At 46.5% G+C, this 10,308-nt stretch overlaps 1 long non-coding RNA gene across 1 annotated transcript; it reads left to right on the top strand.

The window, feature by feature from the left end:
• Positions 1-7,468: 7,468 nt before the first annotated feature.
• LOC142827167 (uncharacterized) lies at positions 7,469-9,624 on the top strand. The gene is made up of 2 exons (XR_012901642.1): positions 7,469-7,596; positions 7,958-9,624. It is a non-coding gene; the product is annotated as an uncharacterized LOC142827167 (long non-coding RNA).
• The last annotated feature ends 684 nt before the right edge of the window (positions 9,625-10,308 follow it).

Genomic DNA, 10,308 nt, shown 5'->3' with positions numbered 1-10,308 from the left:
CTAAGAAAACAGCGTGCCACACGTGTCCTTGGTGCTAGTTTACAGAGCTGCTATTGGAAGGCCTACTCCAGCAGTAGGTGGCACTGCTAATTCTAGTTCTTTATATTGCTGACTTTGGTCTGAGATCACAGCCAGGGCTACTGTATGGCATTAGGACGTTAACCCACAATCCCTGCAGGTTCAGTGACTAATTAGGATCCATCCCGTGCTGTCCTGAACCGATCAGGAACAGGACATTTTTTCTGGGAAAGGGTAAGCCCCCCCAGGGTTTGACAACCAGCTGCTCTGGTACAAACACTGATGTCAATCATGCAGCATTAATAGTACGCCAATGGCTTTCTAAGTCAGACAGGCCTGGGTTACAAAGCGACCTTCTTCATTACCCAGGGGCCCCCTTTCAGTGCCACAGAAAACAAGGGCTGAGAGCGGTAGCCATGTTAGTCTGTAACTAAATAAACTTCAACCACACTGGTCCTGTGGCACCCTAGAGACTCTCAAATATATAAACACTAGCACGAACTTGCCTGGGTACAACCCTCTTCTTCGGCTGACCACTATGTACCCAGAAACCAAGCTGCTGATTACCATAGTCCAGGGATGGGCAAAAGCCTCGCAGAGGGGCCCCATCTAGCTAGCCCAAGCCCTTTGGCCAGCTTGTGAGGCAGTTGCAGGCCCCAGCCCCTCGCGCAGGGATGGGCGATCTAAAGCAGGTGAGCCAATTTTCAGCAGCCTGGGGGAAAGAAGCTCAGCCCTCTCCCCTGTGCAGCAGCTGGAGAGGGCTCCTTCCTCCCTGCAGCAGGTTAGGCTGCGGTGGGAGGAAGCAGGGCTGGGGGCTGATGCTCCTCAGCAGGCACCAGAGGTGTCAGTGCTGGACGGGACCTGCACCTGACTGTGTGGCTGCTGGGGCAACAGGCCCTCTCTCCACGTTGGCTGGTACAGCGTGGTTGCAGCTGTTGCTGCAAGGAGGAACCAAGTCAGGTAAGGCCTCCCCCTAATGCACAGATCCCTCCCCCCCCCAATCCTTTCTCTCCCCCCTGAGGCCCAGCACCCCCTTCTCATGGCCAGGCACTGCACCCACCCTTGTTCCTCCTCCCAGATCCTACACTCCAGCCCTGTCCTACTTGCTTGCAGCCCCGTCTTATGCACTGTGCCCCTCGCTGATGTCCCTACCGCAAAGCCTAAGGGGGGGTCCATAAAAATCCACTAACTCTGGAACCCTGGAAAAGTCTGGTCTATGGGTAGCCCTGAACATCAGTTCTCCCTCCTCCCCTCTTAAGGCTGGGGCACCAGAGGGCTGAGGTGTCTCAGTCAGGGTCACATCAGTGAGCGCTGGGGTTTTTGGAGTAGTTTTGTGCTTCTCACTTGTGTGGCCCCCGACTGATTTTTCTGTGGCTCAGTGACCCCTGGCCCAAAAAAAGAGTTCCCTATCCTTGCCCTAAATAAAGGAAACATTGAAATCTTTTGTGTTGGACACCATATTTTACTTATTTAAAATGAAGTTTGATTAAACTAAACAAGAGGAAGTTAAAATGCTTCATCTGTTTCATGATTTGACTTGAACCCTTCTGTCTAGCTGCAGTTCTGGTGCTCAGCACCCTGCCTGCTCAAAGCTTCGGAAGACGTCAGCCTGCTTTGTGCCGATGTTACTCGCCCTGATTCACACTTCAATGCAAGACCAGCCGTGCTAGATGGCACTGAAATCTTATACAACTGTCACGAAGCCTGAATCATCAAAGGCCCTTTGATTTTAGCAAAGAGATTTCCTGTGTATTTGCATGTTCATGAGATTTGGCGTTCCTATGGGTTAGGTATGGGCTCTTCAGCTTTGGTGAACAGCTCTAGCGCTGCCAATCAAAATCTCCTCTTTATTGGGGAAAAAGATTACCACCGTTTCCTCAATAAAGGTCCCTTTTTCTCTCCCCGGCTGCCTCTTTCCCACAAAAGGTAATGATGTGATACTACTGTTCAGAAGCAGACACAAATCTAGTAGTGAGGGCGCTCGCTTGCTTAATGTTCACTCCCAAGTTGTTGGGTCTTTTCTTCTTCTTTTCTAATTGGACGTGTAGCTGAATCCCCAATATCCTCCGAACTGATGGCTTCCACAATTGTCAGGTGGTCGGGTGGGGCGCATGACACCTGTGTATTTGGAAACTCCAACATCTTCCAGAAGCTGGACGCTCGCACGTTCTTCCCCCGGTGTGACTTTGGGGTTGGGAATAGGCAGATGCCGCTGTGCATCATGGGGGACGGGGCCTACCCTCTCCCCATACGCGGGCTATCTGGACCCCATTCAATGTCCAAATCCAGGTGGAGCGCACCTTCGGGTGCCTCCACGATGTTGTGGAGAGGAAGGGGGAGGGAGGCGGATACTGGCTGCAAAGGGAGGGTCTTGGAGTAGCTGTGGACATCGGCCGGACCTATGAGTTGAGGGTGCCCATCCAGGAGGCCCAGAGGGAGAGTTTCTCTTAAGGATCCCAGTAACTTTCCCCAGGGCCTCCCTGCTAGGGGCCTGCCCCTTGCTCCACTATCCCTTCCCCCCCTTCCCTGCAGGCTCAATAAACACACCTGTTTTGAGTTGAAGGAACCAAACACTGTATTTTTCTTTGAATGAAATACAGCCCTGAGGGAGGGAGGGAGGGCTGAGAACCTGTTACTGTTAAGTTGTTCTATTTGTTCCAAAACCACCTCTAATGACACTTCAATCCGGGACACTTCCTCAGATTCATCACTCACAAAGGACGGTGCAGGTTTGGGAATCTCCCGAACGTCCTCAGGCCTGAAGACTGAAGCAAAGAAATCATTTAGTCTCTCCGCAATGGCTTTATCGTCCTCCATAGCTCCTTTTGTATCTCGATGGCCCCACTGGTTTTTTTAGCAGGCGTCCTGCTTCTAATGTACTTTTACTTTTTAAATTTTTGGCTAGCTGTTCCTCTCTCTTTTTTTGCCTTTTCTTATTACATTTTTACAGTCAAGTTGGCAGTGTTCATGTTCCTTTCTATTTACCTCACTAGGATTGGACTTCCACTTTTTAAAAGATGCCTTTTTATCTCTCACTGCTTCTTTTACGTGGTTGTTAAGCCACCATGTCTCTTTTTTAGGTCTCTTACCCCAAATTTTAAAAAAATAGGATGCATTTATGTTGGGCCTCCATTCTGGTGTCTTTGAAAAGTTTCCATGCAGCTTGCAGGGATTTTACTCTAGTCACTGTACCTTTTAATTTCTGATGAACTAACCTCCTCCTTTTTGTGTAATTCCCTTTTTTTTAAATTAAATGCGAGTGTGTTGGACTGCTGAGGTGCTCTTCCCACCACAGGAACGTTAAATGTTATTCTATTATGGTCACTGTAAGGCTGTGTCTACACTGCACCAATCTTCTGGAAAAGGGATGCAGAAGAGCCAAGTCAGAATTGCAAAGGCAGCGGGGATTTAAATTTTCCCCGCTCCATTTGCATGAACATGGCTGCCGCTTTTTTCCGGCTCGGCTCTTGGCTTTGCTGGGAAAAAAGCGCCAGTCTAGACGGGGATCTTTTGGAAAATAAAGCCTTTACCGAAAAGTCCCTTATTCCTGGTTTTAAGCAGAAAAAGTCAAAATTAAAAATTCAGCCAGGAAATCCGAACACGAAAGACAAATAGAGGCATTTTTCCCCCTCCACTCGTAGGATATGCACAAGTTTGGCAATTTGGATGGGTTATCTATTCCAATTTGGTTATAGGTTCCATTACCCCTGGAATGTATCAACTTGGCTTTTTTCAGTCAGAGATGAGAAGGGCACACCCACACCCGTAGGGTGGGAATATTTTCTATGCTTCAGCCCCGTGGTGAGGTGTTGGGGGTTGTAGAAGCTGTAGAAACCATTTTCATATTTAGCTAGAAGCCATCTTGTATATCAGAAACCATTTCAGCTTTTCTCTCAAGTACGTAGACCAGAGTGAACTTTCTGTCACCCCATGAGAAGAGGCCTACAGGATGGGCTATTGGTATGTTAATTGGGCTGGTTGGGACAGGAGATGTACTCCCTCGTACCTGTCCGCCATCTTGTTGATAAGGCTTTGTTTTTCCAAATTTAATTAAGGATTTCTGTAATTGGATGCCCTGACGTCAGACTGTTTGGCTAAGGGTATAAAGATACTAGGATTGATTGTATTAGCAGCCTTACTGGGCCCGGCTCTGCTGTGACCACGTTTGGCTCATGCTGTGCTTTATTAATTAATAAAGCTGTTTGTTAGCTGCCTAAACACAGAGGAGCTTGTTTTTGCTTCGACAATTTGGAGGTTCCACCGAGATTCCTAACGCGCCACTTGCCCGTATGGACGGACCGGCACTCCACTTCCAAACCTCTCAGAGCGCTCAATAAAAGGTAAGGAGATACCTGTTACGAAATCTCCTAGTGAGGGCTTGGGATTTGGAGTGACGGCCGGCCATCGGGGTAAGGGGAGCTACGGAATTCAATTTTGTGGAGCGGCTAACATTTTTGTTTGTCTGTGTCTGTCTTTGTCTATTAGGCCTGTCTTATGTGTCACAGTTCCAAAAGGGCACACCGGTGTCTCTAGTGAGGCAGCCATGCGCTGGACCCTCTGTGTTTGGACGCTAAAAGCTGGTGTGGTGCCATTACTCTGTCTCGGCACACGGAACTGTGGGGAAGCTTTGTTGTCTCGCTCTGTTATTTGTGGGCGTAGTACTGACCTCTGAGGCTAATCCCAGGCCATAGTGCCCCATTCCGCCAGGCTGTCTCCAGGCGCCAGGACGTGGTGTTCTGCCGGGCTGGGGCAGGTGCCGGAAACCCCTGCGAGGCAGGTGGACCTTGAGTCCAGTGCTTCGCAACAAAAAAGGGGGGGGACCAGTGCGAGCAGGTGAATTCTTGATTCGGTGACTCGCAGAGCAAGCAGGCGGATCCTGATTCGGTGACTCGCAGAGCGAGCAGGCGGATTCTGATTCGGTGACTTGCAGAATATGGTGTAAGCAGGCGGACTTTGGTTCGGTGTCTTACAGAATTAAGCGCGCGCAGAAAATGGGGGTAGGTCAGTCTACAGGAATTCCAGTGCCTTTATGATAAGTGCCTTCTGGTATAGGATCCTAATGAAGTCTGATATTAAGTGCCGGGTGTCTTAGGGCAGCGTCACTTAATAGAAACCCATGGGAACTGGACAATAAATAAAGATGCATCTAAATGTGGAAACTGAAGGAAAAATGTGAAAAAAGGAGAAAAAAAATTGTGTGTGGGAAAATGAGTATGAATGTAACGAGTGAAGAATGAATGCCGCTGCATAGGTCTGAGACTTGAGCTGATCCCAGCTGCACCAGGGCTCTCCCACGAGGGAGCTCTGAACGCAAAGGGGGGGGGGCGTCAGCTGAACCTCGAGACTCAGCGGATATGTGAGGGAGTGACGACTCCCCTTATTTCATGAGCTGCTAAGGTCTGACACTCTAGACCCGGCGGACTCTTTCTTTGGAGTGTGTAAAGTTAATTTAAGTGGGGGTTAGTCTAAACACCCCCCACTCTGCCGAAAGGCACCCCTGTGTACTACATGTACGTGCATAATGGTCCAAGGACCTGTAAGCATTTAACAAATTTGAAAACAAGAAAAATTAAAGCCCTGAGGGATAAAAGTGAAGCTCAGAAAAGCAAAAATCCGCCCTGCAGTAAGATAGGTAACTTAAAAGTTGCTGCAGCACCTCTGTGCCAAAATAATACATAAAAAGTGGGGGAAAAAAAAGAAAATAAAATTCTCAGTTGGCACACCCATATCAACCAAGCTTGGGGGGAAAATCTGGCACAACATCACCCCTCTATCCCTCTTTATAACGCATACACAGATAGAGAGGAAACATGAAAAATAACTGAAAGGAATTAGCTCTTCCCTTTGAAAACACGGGCTCCTGTAACAAACTTGCCCGATCCAAAGCAAAACACAAAGTTTAAAATAAGTTTAACAGTTTAAAGAAAGTGTTCCTCCAAATCTTAAGGGAGAGGGAAAAAAACAAACAAAAAAACCCTGCTTTAAGAAATGACTCCTTGTTTCTTGCAGCCTCTTTTAATCACCTTAGCAATGAAACAATCAAGTTAAACATTTGGCTACAGACACTTTGTTAAATCTATTAAAGGGAAAGTAAGGAATTCTACTGAAACTTAATTGGTTAACGGCATAAAAGAATAGAATCTATACATTGTAAATTTGTAAAACCTGCACCCTAAGGGTTAAATGTGTCTTCCATGGAACCTAATTATTGTTTAAAAAAATCCAAGCCCAGAAACTTCACAGTGTTTCTGTTCAAGGCTGAGCTGATAGCACTTTTGGCTTGCTTTCAGATCCAAGGTTGTGTGTGTCTGCAAACTGCCTGTTTGTTCTGGAAGGGGGGGGGAGCACTGTCCCCCATAAGTAAGTCTGTAACATTGCATGTGATTCTTTTCAGGAAAGGAAAACCTTTTTGCTTGCTGGAATAGTAACTAGCAAGCACCTTGTTCTAAGAGTTTCTGTGTCAGTAAAAAAAAGCCTGGTCTGCAGTACAAGAGGGAAACTGAGGCATGCCACCTTTAACTTAATAATTAAATAATGAAGTAATTTACTCAAACCCTCTGAAGCTAGTGTTCAAAATAAAAGCATACCATTGGGTAACAGCAGGCTGATCAAAAGGTAGCAAAAAAATCTCTAAAGAAAAAGTGTTCTAAAATATAATGCACCACCCCAATGTGGGTAGAAATGTTTTCTTTGTCTTTCAGATCATCAAGAAGCGCTAATATCATATGAAAATTAACCGAAGGGAAAAAAAACCCCCATGGTTCTGTGTTCTGTCCAGATTTGTCTTGTGTCTTGATTGTGATATATGTATTTCAAACGTTGTGTGTACAATATTGTTGTTCTAATGAAAGAATAATTTAAGTCCCTTGAATAATCTTAACATTGTGCTTTATATAAATGGTTCTTGCCTTTATAATTCTAGTAGAGTTTTAGTAGCAGGCTATGCAGTTTGTACTGTCTGGAATGTAGCGGAATCTGCTCCTCTACCTGCTGTTTTTTCCCTTCTGTCCTACCATCGCCAGCTCCTACGCCGTCTCTTTCAGAACTGGCCCTCCTGCGAAACCAAGCCCCAGAATCAGAAAAGCAGGAGTGGAGACTGGCAGGGTGCACCTTGCGCCCAGACCACTTGTGGTGCAGCTCTGATGGCCACATTGTTGCCCCAGTGGTCTTGCTACCTCACCTTGCCCCCGTGCTCCCTGGATTGTCGCACGTTAGCAAAGGGGGGGGATGGTAGCAATCCTTAAAACAAAATTGGTTTGCTCCCAAATTCTCCCAAGCAGCCAAAGATTACTGTCTGGCTTGCCCTGTCTGCCAAGCCCACAACGTGGGTAAACCTGTAAAGACAGTTCCGGCAACCAGACTTCCGCCTTTGGGACCATTTCTGAATTTACAAATGGACTTTATTCAATTGCTTAAATGTCAGTCTTTTGAATAATGTGCTGGTTATTGTTTGCTTGTTTTTGGGATGGGTAGAAGCTTATCCCTGCAGGAAACATGATGACATCACAGTAGCTAAGAAACTTCTAAATCATTACATCCCATCATGGGGAATACACCTTGTGATCTCCAGGAATAAAGGTATCCACTTTACTAGGCAAATTGTTCAAAAAAACTGGAAAAGTACTACTCTACCAGACAAGCACTGCACTGTGCACGACACCTGGAGAGCGCAGAAGCAGTAGAAAGATTAAACAGAATTTTAAAGAACAAACTTGCTAAAATATGTGAGAACTCTGGCTTAACATAGATAGTAGCACTCCCGATTGCCCTAATGAGCATGAGAGCCACTCCTAATCGGAAAACTGGACTCAGTCCACATGAAATTGCATGTGGCCAACCTATAAGACTGTAAAGCAGCCCAGAAATTAACCTGGCTGATGCCACACTTGTTAAAGGAAGCATAGTCAAGTATTAACAGGAACTTATGAGGTGTGTACAGTCTTATCATTCACAGGTTAAGGACGCCTTCCAAGAGGCCCCGACTGAGCCGTGCCTTAAACTACAACCAGGAGACTGGGTTTGCGTGAAAGTTCACCAGCGGAAGACTGCCCTGGAACCCAGGTGAAAGTGTCCCTACCAAGTCCTTCTGACCACCCATACTGCTGGAAAGTGCGAAGGATTGCCCACCTGGATTCACGCATCCCACCGCAAACCCGTTCCGGCCCCTACAGAGGTTGGCCCCAACAATGAGCACCACAGACCTGGTACCAGAGACCCAGGTCCAGAAGTAGACGAGGATCAGCGCAGGCTTGGTACCGGCAATCCAGGCCCAGAAGCAGACGAGCCTGAGACCCCAAGGCTAAGGTACCAGCTGCGGCCCAGAAGAACCTGCCAGCGATAGGTGAAGCAAACTACGAAGTCCTGAAGAACAGCCAGCATGAGGCTGGACAAACAATTCATGTTGAGCTTATGCTTAATCTTGTTTTTAAAACTAGCAGTTATAACCTACATGGTTCAAATGTGTTTATGCTTTTAATGAACCAAGTTTCCCAAGAATTTAATTCCACAGGTTGCTAGATATGTGCTCACAGTCCGGTACATTCAGAAGGAGGCATCCCAATGATTCCAGTCCCACTAAACAACACTCAAATGAATAGCACACTGTTTAGTGAACTAAGCCAAATGATACTTGGCAGGATAAAAGGTTTAATAACCCAGGGTATATCCGCCTAGCCTTGACCCCAATTGGAAAGTACTGCTGGACATGTAATGGTTCAGGAGCCAGGGTGAGGAAAAAAAAGCCCAAACCGATGGCCCTAGACTATGTCCTAGCTAGTAAGGGCAGGGTTTGTGCCTTAGTAAGAAGAGAATACTGTGGGTATATTTCTGACACCAGCAAAGAAGTAGAGGAAGATGCCTCAGAGATTGAAAGAACTGTGGAACGCCTAAGGCAGGAGGAAGACTGGACCCTCTGGGATTAGTTGGGAGGCTAGTTTAGACATGTAGGAACTTGGATTTTGCAAAGAGTAGTTTTAGTATTGGCTATATTCTTTTGTGCTTATTGCTGTTTCTTGTTAATCAAATGCTGTATTTCTTGTATTCTGGAAAACACAAGACAGACCCTTACAAAAAAGAATGTAGAACTCATGATGTTAAAATAGGATGAGCAGAGAAAGGAACAAAAAAATGTACATAAATACTTTAATAGAAATAGTTGTAAAATGGTTTCAAGGTTAGCCTTTAAAAGGCTAAAAGGGGGGAGATGTAGAAGCTGTAGAAACCATTTTCATATTTAGCTAGAAGCCATCTTGTATATCAGAAACCATTTCAGCTTTTCTCTCAAGCACGTAGACCAGAGTGAACTTTCTGTCACCCTGTGAGAAGAGGCCTACAGGATGGGCTATTGGTATGTGTTAATTGGGCTGGTTGGGACAGGAGATGTACTCCTTCGTACCTGTCCGCCATCTTGTTGATAATTAAATTTGGAAAAACAAAGCCTTAAGGATTTCTGTAATTAGATGCCCTGACGTCAGACTGTTTGGCTAAGGGTATAAAGATACTAGGATTGATTGTATTAGCAGCCTTACTGGGCCCGGCTCTGCTGTGACCACGTTTGGCTCATGCTGTGCTTTATTAATTAATAAAGCTGTTTGTTAGCTGCCTAAACACAGAGGAGCTTGTTTTTGCTTCGACAGGGTAAGGGGCTTTGGTACCAGCACGGGCTCCCCAATGCTGTGGGAGGGGGAAACCCTGAGCATTGGGGGCTGGATCTAGGCAAGTGAGGGGCTGCATCTGGACCCTGGCCCTGAGGTTACCCACCCTGCCTAAGTGCTTCCCCAAATGTCCAGATGAACTTTTCTGGGGCCCAGGGGTATTAATAGATTTTGTGGTACCCTAGGCTCTGGGGTGTGGCAAAAAATAAGGGGTTCAGTGTGCTGTAGGTTGCCATTGGGGAGCAGGCTGGAGTGGGGTGTGGGGTCTAGGTAAGATGTAAGTGTAACTCACACACCTAGGCTACGTCTAGACTGGCATGATTTTGCGGAAATACTTTTAACGGAAAAGCTTTTCCGCAAAAGAGCATCTAGACTGGCAAGGATGCTTTTGCGCAAAAGCATCTGGGGCCTGTCTAGACGCGATTTTGCACAAGAAAGCCCCGATCGCCATTTTAGCCATCGGGGCTTTTTTGCGCAAAACAATTCTTCCCTGTCTACACTGGCCCTCTTGAGCAAGCATTCTTGCACAAGAGGGCTTTTTCCCTAGCGGGAGCGTGAAAGTATTTACGCAAGAAGCGCACTGATTTTGAATATTACAAAGTCAGTGCTATTGCGCAAATTCAAGGGGCCAGGGTAG

This window comes from Pelodiscus sinensis, chromosome 2 (genome assembly GCF_049634645.1).
Source record: "Pelodiscus sinensis isolate JC-2024 chromosome 2, ASM4963464v1, whole genome shotgun sequence".
NCBI lineage: Eukaryota > Metazoa > Chordata > Testudines > Trionychidae > Pelodiscus > Pelodiscus sinensis.
The sequence above is the reverse complement of the archived record's forward strand: the minus strand, read 5'-3'. Positions and strand labels throughout refer to the sequence as shown.